The sequence below is a fragment of the Homalodisca vitripennis genome, chromosome 4 (genome assembly GCF_021130785.1).
Source record: "Homalodisca vitripennis isolate AUS2020 chromosome 4, UT_GWSS_2.1, whole genome shotgun sequence".
Classification (NCBI taxonomy): Eukaryota; Metazoa; Arthropoda; class Insecta; order Hemiptera; family Cicadellidae; genus Homalodisca; species Homalodisca vitripennis.
In genome coordinates, this window is record NC_060210.1 from 819,081 (window position 1) to 835,967 (window position 16,887).

Sequence of the window (16,887 nt, forward strand, 5' to 3'; positions counted from 1 at the left end):
AGTATCAATTAAACATTTTTGGCTTATGTGGAGTAACCCTAAGTCTAAAGAGAAACTAAAGTCAAAGTCCTTAACTTTTCAGTTACCACACCAATGTAATACGCATATTATGTAGTAAATGGTGGCATTTTACTGCAGTTGATTAAAACCCCAATAAAAACAAAACCAGGCAAAGAAAAGCAACTGCATGTAACATGACATTTGTAAAGTGTAACTGACTTTAACATATGAATGACAATAAATATTTACTATTACCTTTTTAAATGTTTATACTTATTATCCGTAACTTTGACATGTACTATAAACATATTTATTAGCCAAAGATGGAGTATCAAGACCAGTGGGTTGTAGTCTGGAGGGATTTTTGAAATAGAATATCTATATGTCAAACAGAAAACCTAAGAATGTTCATGTAAAATTTAAGTACAATGCACATAGTATTTTTACGTGATTACAGACACCATTAGATTTTTATATAATATGTTGTATAATTACTAATAGTTGTACCAATATATTACTTACTAATTATACATTACAAAGGGAACCACCAGGGAAATCGCACTAGTGTGATAATGCAGTGAAATTCCAGTATAACGTCTCCCACATCTGTTAACGTCTTCAAAGTTTGTCTATGTTACATTTTCACAAAAAAATTCGCTTTTTAGTGCAAAAACCTGTAAGATATTCCCACTTGTACACTGGGGTTTTCATTATATTTGGGTCACTTATAATGTTTTCTTGTTCCCGCACATCACTATTTTTGGCTTTATTTGTTGGCCTCACTGAACACAGGCATGCAAACCATATTTATTTAATATTTTGGAGTTACAACATTTTCTAATTTTAAAAATGTATATGACTGTTAAACGTTGAAATTATTTGGGAACTGAACCTTTTTTAGTTATTTTTTGGAAGAATAGGTCCTCAACGATTTTAGGTAACATTTGGAGTTTTATAAGTTGTTCACTAAACTAACAACAGAACAATATTGCTAAAGTTTTTTTAAAGGATTTTTTAACACCCTGTACATTTGCATCAAGATAAACAAAAAAAAATGTTTTTGAAATTATCTGTGTCGAGACCATTAAAATGAGGAACCACACACCCCACCTTGATATTTAAAAATGTTGAGGAAACAAACCCTATTTCTCCAAAAATAGTTCTTGTATCTCATTTGGGAGGTTCAAAACAGTTTCATAGAATTCTTTGGCCACAAGATATGAGGGGAGTACAGTTGAAACGGAGTTTCAATTTTCACTTGTTATACCACAACAATAAGTGGTTTGGTTCTTCCTGTATATATAAACTTGGGACTTGTAGTAATTTGGGCTCTGAGGTTCATGATCAGTTAAGTTATGCAGAAATGTTCAGTAAGTGCTGCCATAAGGACAATTCCAATAAGCTTATTTTGTATATAAAAGTTAATTAATCACTCCTATTGCAACCATGAAAATTTAAATTAGTGTACTAAATTTGGAGTTAAATTAAATGCCTTTCTAAAAATGTATTTTTGTTGTATTTGAAATACAAAGATCTGTTTAGTAAAGATAGTAGTAAACTAAAACTAAGACGGTCCTCCCGAATATCTACTGGATACACCCTTGATAACAGTAAAACAAATTATAAAATAAAAGTTGTTTTAACCTGATAATAAAAGGTTTTATCTTTACTGTATTTTACGTAAGGGTGGGGCAAGCAGAGCAGTCATTCTGAACACCATGGGGGTTTTAGAGGCTGGGAATTTTTCCCCCCTTAAACTACTGTACAATAACTATCTAACTACGTCTTCTCTGCGTGTAGGTAAATAACGTTTATACTAAGACCAACTAATCTCAATTTGCTTCTGCACTTTAAGTTGTCTGCTGTAGTCAACGTGTTAAAGAGCTCAAAAATCCATTAAATTCTGTTAGTAGTCTCAGACGATTTATTAATTTAATTAAAATAATCATTTTACTCATAAAGATATTAGAGTATTCCTTATTTGTTTGAAACTAAAATATCATATCAAAGCTTTCTTTAAAGCGTAAATCAAATGTACTATAGATGTTGTTCTGTTTTGTTAAATTTGAGAAGCAAATAAATCTCACCCTGAGCTTCTGCAACCCCGTGTTTTTTGTGTAATAGGTGAAATAAAGACTATTTCAGATTCAAATTAGCACCACCAAAACTTACAACTGATTGATGGTAAAATTTTCAAAACTTTGCTAGCTAATAAATTTATCCAAGATATATATTAGTTATACAGTATTTCCATTTAGTTAGATTTGGATTAGTTGTAAAAAAATATGGTATTAGTCCTTTATACTGTATATGCTTGTGTATTTGATTGCATTAATTTTTACATAATCAACAAATATATGGTCTTAACAATTTTTAAATTATTCCATTGGAGGCAATACTTGTGTACAGACAAGTTGTCCTGTTTATATAGAAACAGTTCACGAGCAAATAACCTTCGGTTTATGAAGGTTATATCCTGTGTTAACTTAGTATCATTCCATAGTAGATTCCTCAAAGAGCTTCTCCAAGGTCATTTGCTTCTCTTTTCCTGTGAAGGAAATTCTCAGTGATGTGTACTTTAGATCAATTAATTTAAAGGTACAATAGTTTTTTGGTTGGTATATTATTTGAACGAGTATTACTACTTTCTATTTACAAGATTGATTTGATTTGACATGCAAGGTAGGAGTTTTTAGAACAGTCAGTAAAAAGTAATTTCTAGTAAAAAAGTACTCAATTAACATTTAACCTATAGCATATTGTTGTTACATTGCATGAACATTTTAATATTTGTTTAAAACTAGTTCAATTTTCTTTGAAATAATAAACTTAAAGAAAATTTGGATAAGACGTGGTTTTTAATCAGTGTACCGATATTTTAACCTATACAATTAATTTACCTTTCTTTTTATTTTTGTTGAAACAAGTAAAGAGCAACTGATAATTTGATAAAGTAATGACTGACATTATTTAAGAGCCCATTTGAAAAAACTGATAGGTGCTTTGGTCATTAATACAAGCCATTTGTGGTTTATAGTCAATACTGGATAAATCTTTAACCTTAGTTTATGTGATGAAAACTTGAATATTGTAGCTGAAACATGTTATTGTGAGCCTATCTTAGTCTTTTTGATCAATTCTACTCTCAGAATTGGATATTACAGAATCAGCATTAACCATACTACCATAATATATCTACTTTTAGGTTTTTTCATCAGTCTTAAGTGGAATCAATATCTAAATGATCAATCTTGGAAATTTTATTTTATTTTATTTTATTGAGGCAAACTTAAACCTGTGACCATGTATGTGGCTTTAACTTAGATTTAGATGCTAACACGTATAAGTATTTCATTGTCAATTTTGCACTCCACATATTCTGTAACTTCTGGGTAAAAACATGAGCTATACTGTTAGGTGTAAATTCTAAAACTAAGCTTGAACTGGGGCCCTACACAGTCAATTAACATGCCGCCCTTTTAGAATTTAGGTACTTTTTTAACAAAACATTTAATTTATTTCAGTCTTTTGTCAATCTGTTCGATTAAAATGAGATAGAAAGGAACCATAACACCATTTTTTTTAACTCAAACAATTGTATCACAAAAAAAGAATAAAAAGTAGTTTTTAAAGAGAATTAGTGAAAGTAAATGTCTACGAGCTAAGGGACAAAACATAGTTATTCATGAAATTGACTGAAGAATATTTTCTAAGAATTAAATCAAATGTTAGACACACTAGTTTTGGTGGAGGTTGAAATGACAGGGTATCGAAAGGGTTATGATCATATTTTTTTAGATTATATATTTCCTAGCTTTATACACTTAAAGCCAACCGTCAAACTCATAAATAACAGTTATATCACCATCAGACATTGAGATTAAGCGATTGAGTCATCACTTTAAGGGTCTGTATATGGTTATCAGGCGCTGATTCAACATTGATTTGCATATTTGACAGTTGATTTTAAGTGCATCAAGCTAATAAAAATATGTTCTGAAAAAATATTATAATTTTATATTTTTAACAATTTTCATTTCGACCTCCACCAAAATTACTGTGGCGGACGATCAGTTTGTTTCTTAGGGGAATTTTCTCTAATGATTTAAAGACAAACCAGATTAGGTGCTTTTACAATGCAAATTTGCTCTAGGCTCCTGGATTATAATAAAGGCATTAACCTAGGTTACTTATAAACTAACAATAATTATGCATTTAAACTGCTAATCGTTTCTGGGGTAGATATTATTTTCCCTCAGCTTAGTGTCTTTCATGTCCATCCTCTAGTATTTTCTGATTTAAATTAAAAAAAAAAAATGTTTTATAGATTTCAAATCTAATCCTTCTTGACACTTTCATGTTTTATCCATTTAATTATGGTATTATATTATCATTAAAATTAAATCAACTATTGAGAAAGAATATTACAAGAAATGAATGGAAACAAGGTCTTGTAAGAAATAGAAAGGCACACACCAGCTTTGATGCAAAAGAGAAATTGAGAAAGATAATAATTGGAAGAGCCATTATTAATAATTATTCTTCCAGAATTTAATTTTTCGAACATTTATTTAATATAAAGTAAATTTATGTAACAATAAAGATTTCTAAAAATGTGACAGGAAAAGCTAATGTGACGCAACTGTAACTGCAAGTTACATTAAATTTAATTAAGAAAAATTGATCCAAGAAAATATTATTTTGTAATTTTAACCATAAAATGAACATAAGAGGCCTTGAGCAAAAAATGTTTGTGTGTCTTAATAATTATTATTAACTACATGTAATTAATACAAATTTATTAGTTTAATGGTCTTAAATTATAGGTGTATTGAGACTCACTCACTTGCTGGTCAAAGTTTGCGCTTTTAGATATTAAATGGTCTGGGTGTATTCATTTAGCCAGAAATTGGGAAAATAACAGATTCATTTCCGTTCATTTCCATTAACCCACACCAGTAATTAATTATTCGTATTAATTTGCTTAGTAAAAATTATTTTGCCTGCGTCATAAACATGAAGTTAACACATATCTTGTATACCTGCTTTCTTGCCAATAAAACTACTGTTTCAGAAAAAAAACATTTACATGAAACTATAATTATTATAGTTCGTTTGATATAAAAAAAATAGTAAAGTAAATGTATGTAAAATTTCACTTGCAATAAAATAAACACATTCTTAGAACATATTTAAATTATCTATTTATTTTAGTGCTTCCACCCCTCTCCAAATAAAGAGTTGTAAAATGTGGAAGTGAGATCAACTACTGCCATAATTGGTGTCTTGTTAAACAAAGAAAGATTGATTCAAATTTGTGATTCAACAACCCTTCACTGCTTATATACAGGAACTCAAATTTGTGATTTAACAGTCCATTACTGCTTATTGGAAGGGAGTCAACCAGCTTCCTGGCCAGTGAAAAACAACTATTGACTGGTCATAAAGAAAATATGCCTAAACTGGACAAAAAATACAAACACACTGGACTAAGGAGTATTGGAGATTAGTTTTATTTTCAGATGAAAGTAATTTTCTTGTGCACAAAGTGAGCTATAAGAGTACAACACATGAACAGATGTGTTGATGAAGAGGTTTCTCCAAAGCATGTTGCTTGATATGTTAGACACCCCCAAAAGGAAAATGAGACCTGGGGCACTTGTACCAATAAATGGGATGATGAATGAAAATGAACACATTGAGTTAGTGGTTTCAGAGTCATAAGTTATTTCAGACACTGTCTCCAGATGGCTCCAGCATTTTCCAACAGATATAGCACTCTGTCGTACATCCGAAAAAGGGATTTTCACACAGAATAGTTAAGGATATTAGATTGGCCAGGAAACTCTCCTGACAATCTCATTGACCATTTTTTGAGATTTTCTTTTGAAAATCTGGTTCTGAGATAGTTTTGCCAACAGTGCCAAACTCTAGTCAGTTCTATATCTGGACAGGTAAAAATGGAATATACAATAAGGGTGACCATACTAAATGGTTTTTTAACCAATATTTTCTGCTTATATAAACGCATGTTTTTTAATTGGATTGATTCCATTAATTTACATAAGGGTACAGATAATCATTTATTCTTTTTGTCAAAGGAAATACAATGGTTGGGATTTATACCAGATTCTGTGGGGAAAAAAAAATTTAAATTCAAAGATTACATTTTGGCAATCATATTAAGTTTATTTATACTAACACTGCTTGAAAACGGAAAATGGTGCAGTTTAAATTGTCACTGTTGAAAAGTAAATTATATAGATGAAAAGAAAGATTAAGTTGCCAATAAAACCGTGGATAAAAAGTTTGCAAAATTCCAATGCTGTAACAAACTGTTCACAAGTAATGAATCTTTAAATAAAATATACATAGCAACATGTAAAGGAAAAATTATGGGCATATGTTCATTATGTAAGTTTTTTGTTAGGAACTTGTATAGACCTACTATAATGATAATGCAGACAGTTTCAATGTTGCAATTATTATTGTAAATATTATTGCAGCTAAAACCGAAATAATCATACATGATAGTGTTAGAATAATCTATGAAAAATTATTTAGATAATACAAGAGCATATAAGAAATATGTAGGCTACACTACAAATCACATTTGTACTGTTTAGATAGACATACAGACAAATTTTGAACCTAATTATATTTCATACATTGTTCATTGTTGACTTCAAAGATATAAAGTGTTCCATACTTGGTATAGGTACATGTAAATAAATTCTAAAGACTTCTTGTTCTGACATGGGCAACCTATGTTATTTGACTTTGAATTAATTAGATTAAATAAGTTTAGGTTGTGTTATAGAGTGTTACGTTATTAATAATTTTCAGTTTAAATATAAAAACTTTATAATTTGTCCAAGAAAACTTTGAAGTTTAATAAAATGCAAATGACTCACATTCATAAATATGCCTTAAATTACTAAGCATTGCCTAAATATTTTATATGTCAAAATTCTACAAATTGCTGCATATATAATCTATAAATCAATTTACATAATACTGAAATTAGGTTGCAACAATACGTGCAAGAGTAATACTACATGTTATTCCAGTGATCAATGAAGTACTTCTACAGTTATTTCTGATACATCTCACATTCACGAATGCATAAAACTAATTAATATTGATTACAATATTACAAAATGCAACTTAAACTCATTATGCGTCCGCCAAATGGCTCTAAACGGTTTTAAAATAATTAGAATATGAATATAATGCTAGCAATTGAGCAGGTCCTGTCATCCAAGGTCAATGACATTATGACCTATACAATCTTGACGCCATGTTGAGTACAGCTGTAGCGTGTAACCAGATCTGTCAGTAGTATCAGCTGATGTTGGTGTCCGTGCAACGACTGTCGGCAGCCTATCGTAGTATAGCAACATCGTAAATTTCACACACAACCTATAAGCCACGTTGCAACTGTATTTACATTTGGAAAAAGTTCGTCAACAGTGAAATAGAACAATATTTTTAACATCATTATCTAATATCACGTTAGTGAAGCATTGATGGGATGCCGTGACTTATATAACACAGCATCATTTGGACCCAATTATTGGTAAACATCTATAATTTATGTCTTCTATTAAAACCATCATTCCGTATATAACTAAGTTACATTTGGGAAATACCTGTTAATATAAAGAATGTGTAATAAATATTTATTATATTTAGCTATAAAGACAGTGGCTATAGAAGTGTTTCCGAACTGTTTACTCTTAGCTACACTCATATAAGAATTGTACCGGTAGCATTGATTTTCTGCCTGGATTTTGTTTTTGTTTTTAAAAGTGATACATTGTAATTCCAAGACATCAAGAGAATTAAAAACCACAAAAATATCTATTGATGTTTGATTAAAATTAGTATTGGGTACATCATTTTCTCACATTTTGGTAAAACATATTATTGGAAATATATCTGTCTGTGTCAACCAGACAAACTAACAGATAGCCAGACAAATTGTACTTTGCCATTTAGTTTCAGTCAAAACAATGTTCAATGTTGCATTAATAATGGTAGCGTTTTATAAGCGGTACCTTATCGTTTTATCAATAATACATGTTGATAGTATTGAATATAGTCAAATCTCTAAATTATTATATTTCAATATTGTTTACTAAAAAATAGTGCAATGAATATGAAATTCATAATAACTTTATCAATTAAGGTGGAATATTCACGGTTTAGTTCAAATAAAAATAGCTAATTTTAGTGTTTACTAATTTTTACACCTTTTCATATATCTAGGATTATTAAAACATCAAATAATACTTGCCAATATAGAACAGAGCAAAGAATTGCAAGTGCATTCCTGGCTCATGAACAATTGTATTGAATCTTAAATTGATAAAAAATAAACATTTCAATTACATAGCTTATTTTTGTTTAACAAAAATTATTACATATCTAGTCTATTTAATACACAAACATTTAGCTTTGTTTGATTTACTCCATAATCTTCTTGGCTGTTATACAAATTTCTTGATTGCTAGATCTGTTTGATAAGAACATAGCCAGGAAAGAATTTGAGGGGAGGTCCAGACAAATGATATTTTCCCGTAGTTGACAGAGAGTAAGGTCTTACTTTGTTCCTTAAAAAGTTCTTATATATGTCAGTAGTACTCAATTATTTAAATAATAATAATCGTTTACTAAAAAAGTAATTGAAAAATTAAAAATTTGGGGGGAGCCTTTAGAGCCGCTTGCTGGCGACGTCCTTGCTGTTTGATTTAATCCATAATCTTCTTGGCTGTTGTACAAATTTCTTGATTGCTAGATCATTAAAGTCTGAATTTTTCTTAATCCTCGTCCTAAGAAGACTAAGTAAAACAGTGCAACATTTAAAGCACTAGAATAACATAAATTTAATGTCATTTTCAGATATCCATTTCCCAAAATTTTACCATGGGAGTAACCTTGAACCATCCTATTATGTAGTTCCATACCTTTGTACCGGATATTTTGCTTCTCCCTATAAAATTTTATGGTTGCATCTATAACTTGTAATATTAATGTAGCTGTGATTTAAATGTAGACATAGTATGAACTGTACTTTTAATATTTAAGTTAATCTCATTTGAGTTGAAAAATTAACTGTATTCTATGACAGTGTAATTTTGTTTTAAGACAATTGTTATCATTGATTTTGGCAATTACTTTGGATCAGTCAGTTATTTTTATATACTAGGCTATTGATTTATTTTTCTAATGTGTTATTACATTTTTATGGACCCTATATTTACAGCAGTAGTTTGTAGTATATTTCTTCAAATTTAAAGGTCTTTATTACAATTTCTTTAAGAGATGAACGTTCCTCAAAAAGTTACATACGTTTTGTTGTACAATGTCTATCGTCTTGATTCAAAGTTATCCTTCATTGAGTAAAATGATCGCTCCATCAACCATTCTTGAAGGTGTCGTTTCAGTTGTTGGCCTCGGAATGTTTTCGGATTCTGTAGAAGTCAGTTAAAGACTTTTCGCCCAATGTACAAAAGATTTCTGCAATAGTATGTGGTATGGTTTGCTGGAAGATGGTGGTAGGCTACTATCCTTCTGTTGTAGGAGTGGATATTTTCCCCTCTTATGAGCTCTGTGTGGTCTGTCTAGACAACTACCGGTACTGTAAAGGGATGAAAATTTTCTTCATAAGTTTATTAACACTGACAATGAATTAAATGGAGAAAGCCAGTCTTTTAATGTAGTGTCTCCCTAAAAATATAAATACAATACATTTGAATATTTGCTTTGAAGGAATGCAAAGTGCACTGTTCCAGACTTTCTAGAGAGATTAATCTCCTTGACATTACAGACTTCAATCAGAAAAATATTTAATATAATAATTGATAATGATTTCAAATATTGTTACATCCAAGGCCAATAAACTTGTTGTCATTTCCAGAAATTCAGCACACATTCATTATATGAGTTGTGTTTGTTCTATTGGTTAAGAGTGTAATAACTCAGTGACATCTCTTGAATGAAAAAGTTGTATGACAAATCCCTATTGTATATAATACGGGGTCAAAAGTATAAATAACTAAATTGGCTATTGAAAACATTTCCCTTCCTACCATGATCAAAACAAACATAATTGTTGGCAATAAAAATGGAGAAACTTTTGTAAAATTGCAATGTAAAGAAAATTTGGACAAGAAGATATGAGGTAAAACCAAAGAAAAATTGTAGAACACTGTGCAAATTATTGACATAAATAGAAGCTGCAGAATACAGGAGTTATAGAAAAAGGCCTACTCTGTACTTAAACAAAGAATATTGTGTTATTACAATATTTTTTAATTAAATTGATTATGATATACAAGTAAATGTAGAAATTTAAAAAAAAAACTGAATTACAAAGAACAGTATTATTTGTATAGAAACAGAAACCCTTTCAAAAGACTGTTATTCTCATCATTTCAAAAGTTTGATATATATATATATATATATATATATATATATATATATATATATAATACATTTTTAGAAAATTAGCAGTGTTTTAGCTTTGAATGTATTATTTATAGTACAACATCCCGCTGTATACATGGACCTCTTATTCTTTTACCAGATGAAATAATTTTTTTAAATTTAAAAATTAATAAATACAGTAATCACAAACGCGGTCAGTTGCCATATCATATCCTGGCAAGGCTATTTTTAATTAAAACTTATTTCATTAAAATTTTTTATGTGAACACCATCATTCTTTTTCATTTTAAATTCATTATGAATGGAAAGTTCAATACATATACAATATACTACAACACCGTTGCCTACCTTTTTTCTGGCAATAATACCTGGCAACTAGGTGTGAACAGGTAAATGGGTGTGAAAATTTCCCATCATTCTTTTTCTCAAAAAATCAAATATGAAAATGTAGGTATTTTTATTGCGAATTCAATGGTATATAGTTGCCTTTTTTAATTGTGACAAGTCTTACAGTTGCTGCAATTTAAAATTTCAATAATTTTATTTGAAAAGAAATGCTGACAAAGAGCGCCATATACGTTGATAAGTGCGTTACAGAGAGACGCAAGAAACAGCTGCAGAGGAGAAGACGGCCCAATAAGAGAGGGGCGAGCGTTCAGTTTTCCATTAGTTAGAGAAAGATGCCTAGATACTCTCCCACTAAAATTTTGTTTTAAATATCGTAAATACTAATAATGTTTACTCGATAGCACAAAATAGTGACGGTTTTTAAATAATAAATAAAATTGACTTTTTAATAACTTAATAACTTTAATATAATTCTGTGACAGATTCTGTGCAAATTCAGTGAATGATAGTCCATTCCATAGTTTTCAGGTTGATTTTCTCTGTGTAACGAATTTGAACTTGTTGACATTACGTAAAATGTGCAAACTAAAACTTTTGCTGCAAACTGCAGCATTTCATTACATGTATTTATTACAAAATATTCATTCTGTTGATAACTATTTTTGCGATATTTATTATTTTATTGTTAACAATAGAAAAAAATATACTGATTATACACTAAAAGTTGATTGCAATTCAACACTAAATTATTAATTTTTTACAGATTGTTATTAATTAAAAAAAAACTATTATTTTATTTTTACATGCTATTGTTATTAAAAAGTAAATTTAATAATCATAATTTTTGTATAAAATACATGTTTTTGTTCTATACCCAAAAGCTGTTCTGAAATGACTAGTGATTTTAATAGCTTTACATTAACTACAGGATTTCGGACATTTGCTATTGTTATATGTTACAAAAGGTATAACACAACATTTCGAGAATTGGAATCTATCCTCTTCATCAGGTATTAATACATACAAAAATAAAGAACAGAAAGAAGAAAAGGGTTCACACATACCCAAAAGCTAGCATGGAGTCCAAACCAGGCGTTGTCACTGCAAAGGAGGATGCAAGTCCCGAGCACAAGACATGAGTATGAGAGTCACAATCACACATCACACTAGCACATGCTACAGTGGAAAACTAACAAGAATGTTGATGTCAGCTCTTTCATTGGCACTGCATAATGTCATATCAAACAGTGGGACAGGAAGACGATGGTCAGGAGGGGAAGGGGTAAAGACAAGTCATTTCCGGCCCTATGTTTTGGTTCCTTCTTTTCTTCTTTCTGTTCTTTATTTTTCTATGCATTAATACCTCCCCCACCTAACGAAGAGGATAGATTCCAATCCTCAAAACGTTGTGTTATACCTTTTGTAAAATATAACGATAGCAAATGTCTGAAATCCTTTTATCCTTTCAAACCTTCCGTCGTTAATAACAGACTTTAAACAAAGAATCAACTACAACTTATTAAATTGTTGAGAACAACCCACTCCTGAATACGTTTTTTTTAGACATATTTAAATTAGACTTTGTGTAAAAAATGCAACTACTTTTGGTTCAATAACACAGTAGATGGTAACACATTTTTATATTTAACCTGTAACAGTACAAAATACATAGTTTAAACTGAAATACATTCTGACAGTAATGAAATATACTATTTTCTTCCATGTACTTACTCGTACTCACTTTTTCTTTCTTTATACTTGTAGTCTTGTCTAAATGGCCTATAAGTGCTTTGGGCAAGTCAACTTGTCTTCAAGTGTAGGATCATGGATAAGGTATTTATGTCTGGTTAAATTATGTTACTAAGTAAAAATGTTTCAGTTATGAACATTTTTTAAATTTAGTCTGTAATTTATGATTAAATGTTTTGTTGGATTAAAATCAGTTTCGATTTGAGTTAGTGTGAGAGATTTATGTTGTTTTATTTAAGTTTTGATTTGTTCATTGCTATTGCTAAGTGGAAGGACAGAGCATGATATGGATTCAAAACAGCAGCATGACAGATTTTTAGAACATTTTCCTTATAAATCTTATAAAAATACTTTATAATTGATAAAAAAAAAAACAATACAAACAAGTCTAAATGTAGTTTTTGAAATTATCACTAACATTCTTGTGATTTTTATCAACTGTAATGAAGTAATTTTAACAGTGAAACGTTAATATATTCTTGTTTCATTCAGATTGTAGCAACAACTTCAAATCTTGCCAGCTAAACTTTAATACCTGCAAAACAATAACTCAAATAAAACCTGATGTTGCAAAACAGTGTGTTGTTGTCAAATTATTATTATCTTTTTATTTCATGTTTATATTAGTTAATTATTTAAATAGTATCTGAGCTGTATATGCTAATAGGAGAACCTGAACCTTACCTGAACTTAGATTTCCTCTAAGGAAATAAAATTATGATATAAACAATATCTAGTTAAGAATGAATAAGGCACACTGACATTAATGTATTGTTTATCCTTCTTTCAATAAGTACTTCTAAATAAGTATTTACATAACTACATTCTAAAAGCTCTTTTCTTATTGGAATTATTTATAAATTTAAAAACAAACACTCCAATAATGTATTTTTTTATTTCTGTGAGGCCTTTCATTTATTTTATGTAGGTCTGTGATGTGTTCCTTGAGCACGAAAGGCCTCACAGAAATATAAAAATACATTATTGGAGTGTTTGTTTTTAAATTTATGTATTTTACATAACTATTTGCATCAATATAAATGTTTAATGCAAAACCTAATAAATAAATAATTCAGGCCTATTTCTAATAGTAAGTTTGCTGTAAACCTTGTTCAGATACTGTTGGCGAGCCAGAAGACACCTGGCATTACCTGTTACAAAATCTATGACATATTTTACAAGCTATTTTCAGGTTTCTGAAAGTCGTCCTTGACATGAGAGTGTCTCCTTGACAGTATGTCTGACTATTCTGTATATAACTTGTGGGTAAAAAGATGAAATAATTCACAGTTTATTAACAACAGTAACAAATTAAATTAGATTTGAAATATACAAGTGCTGTATAGTTCTAAGAGTTATTGTTTTTGGAGCATATATTGTTTTAAACAGCACTGAAGGAAGACATTTTTATAGATAGTATTATAATTATTTTCCTTGAAATACTTTGAGATTAATATTACTGTCCAATTTCAGAATGCGATAGGATCTGTTAATGGTCTTTATATGTTAATGATAGTACATCTATCAACTGAACCAAACTGATGTTTACTCAACTCACAACAACAGAGGATGTTTGATGTTGACTTTCACAGTGCAATATTATTGAACCATGACATGACTTCCTGTTATCTATGACCATTTCCAGCTGGTAGTCCCCGCAATAGACAAACACTCCTTGCAACACGTGTTTGGTGTTTGTTAAAGTGATACTACTGTGGTATGTGTCTGGATAGGAAACGTAAATTTAAAAGGTCGTTAAATGAAATTATTAAAGTACAGTTTTATTATAAACACCATAACATTTTCCATTACATAACATTTTATTAATTTGAAGTGATTTAACAAATTGTAACCTTAATAGAAAAAATAAATGGCCGTTTACTTACAAGTATTATACCAATCTTTACTTAAATAGTAATTTCAATAACATTTTAAAATCAATATGTATATACGTTTTATTCATAAAAATAATAATAACATTGCTTCATTACTTTAAAGGTAATTTAAATTTTAAATACATGCCCTTATAGACTAAAGTCTATAAGCCATGGTTTTAAATAATATTAGTTCCATTATTTTAAATTTATGTTTTAATTTACATAAAAGAAGTAAACATATAATATTTTTTCTAGCCCATAAAATGCTAGCTAAAACTTTGTAGTAATAAAACATATCTTGGTTGGAACTTTAATTGAAGGTACATGTGAAATAGCTACCCATTTACATTTAAGAGTTGAAACCCTTCCTGTCTAGGTGTGTTACCCATGTGCCCGTGGAAAACAATTTCAATATGTTTATTGAAGGACTATTCAATTTATTATCAGTATAGAATTCTAGGAATGAAGTCAAATTCATCTCTGGTACTGAGTGGAGATTTCAATGTAAACTATTTTAAGTGCTTCATATTAATAATCATAATATTATTTTAAATCTGTTGACAATTTTTAATTTAATGATAACTATTAAGTTGAAATAAATGTAGGCCTGGTTTAGGTCAAGTTCTTACCTTGATAATATTAGCCACTACAATACATCCTGATAAGATTTTTTGTCTAAAATTGCCTATGATTTTCTGATCATTTTGCAGGTGTCAGTTCATTATGGGACTAAGCGTCAAGTGGAGGAGGAGTTGCAGTGTACGTTTAGCAGCAGCTGATGGAGCTGCATGGATAATTAATTGTGTGAGCTCACGTTATTTTGCAGTGCTATTAAGTTAAAACAAGTTTGCTGTTCTCTACTTTCTTTTAACAGTAGATGAGAAGTTTGATTGGTTTTTAAACTAACTTATTAAACATTGTTGACGTTTGTGTTTCCTGTAAAAATTGTTATAGTAAATGTACATTCTCATTAAAGCTAATTGGTGTATAATGATGATCTTAGACGTCTGAAAGATCAGTGTTTATTTGTATACGAACAATTTAAATGCAATGGTTCTAGCATGTTATAAGGATTGTTTTAATTATTTAAGGTGCAAATACAGGAGATCCGTTAAGTTTTGTAAGGTCTTACTTGTCTGACAAGCTACAAGCAGTTTATTATGAAGGCTACTTTTCACAATACTTAAATGTCAATCAATCAATCAATCAATCAATCAATCTTTTATTTACATATACATAGAGTATAGTATTGCGTCAAAAACATTACAATTGTAAGAAAAAACACAGGTTTACATTTTACATACATACAAAAATATTTTACTGTACATAGGTAAAAAAAGTGTTAAATTTCAAGGTTATGATATAACATCATAAAAGTTTTCTATAGTTTTTCTTTTATTTTGTCAATGGGTTCACTCCAGTTCAGGAACTCTCGTACTGTGGTAGATGGATCGGTCCCAGTTAGCCAGTCTGACAGTGCGGTTTTCAGTTTTTTCTCAGGCAGCCTCTTGAAATTCTCAGGCAGTCGATTGTAGAAGGTGGCTCCTTTATAGGAAGGCTTCCTCTCGTATAGACTAAGGTGTGTGAGGCGTCAAGCAGAAAGTTGTGTTTTTTCTGTACCTGGTGTTATAAGAATGCTGTTCTTCCATTCTAGTTTGGCCCGATTTTATACTGTAAAGAGCACAGTTTCAAGATGTAGAGTGAGTGGCCACTGTCAGTACTTTTGAGCTCCTTAAAAGCCTCTCTGCAAGAGTCTCTGGGGCCCAGGTCCGTTCAGAGTTCTTATTGCTCTTTTTTGTATGATCAGTACTCTTTGCAGATTTTGTGTCACTTGTACCTCCCCAGGCTACCAGTCCGTATCGAAGCTGCGGAACTCAAAGAGTGAATTAGTAGGCAGTTAGATGCTGTTTTATGGTCGCTGATGCTGTTTCATTCTTCTAATAACAAAGAGACTGGAGTTCAATTTATTGCATAATAAACTGGTTTTATGTGAGGTGTCCATGTTAGGGTATTATCTAAAATTATGCCTAAGTATTTATTTATACTGACAGTTGTGATGTCTGGGAGCCCCTGATGGTTGTTTGGGGGTTGTTGTGAAGATGAGTTGGCAGGTTTTGCTTTCATTTAAGACAAGGTCATTTTGGTAGCAGTATTGCTTTGCCATGTTATAAAGCCAACATAGGAATTTATTTCCAATTGTTCTTTATTTTTGTCGCAGCAACAATCAACCCTGTGTCATCCGCAAACATGACCGCCTCGCAGAAGTTTTCTAGGTATTTTGGAAAATCGTTTGCTAGAAGAATGTACAGGACAGGAACCAAGCACTGATCCTTGTGGCACTCCTCTAGTTATTGGTAGTACTTGTGATTTCATCTTTTGTAGGACGTGATTGTCTTCATAGGTGATCTCTACCAACTGTTTCCTGTCACTTATATAGCTTTGTAACCATTGTGCATTCCTT

The 16,887-nt window shown here is 30.3% G+C and overlaps 1 protein-coding gene across 4 annotated transcripts in view; it reads left to right on the forward strand.

Annotated features, from left to right (window-relative positions):
* The first annotated feature begins 2,534 nt into the window (after nucleotides 1-2,534).
* LOC124358884 (solute carrier family 2, facilitated glucose transporter member 8-like) overlaps nucleotides 2,535-16,887 on the forward strand; it is a 36,152-nt gene continuing 21,799 nt past the window's right edge. Inside the window, exon 1 of one of the 4 annotated variants that reach the window (XM_046811125.1) lies at nucleotides 2,535-2,682. The gene's annotated coding sequence lies outside the window, so the exon portion shown is untranslated. Of the gene's footprint in view, nucleotides 2,683-7,318; nucleotides 7,580-16,887 lie in introns of those variants that run through there. The other 3 variants (XM_046811123.1, XM_046811124.1, XM_046811122.1) reach the window with 3 other exon arrangements.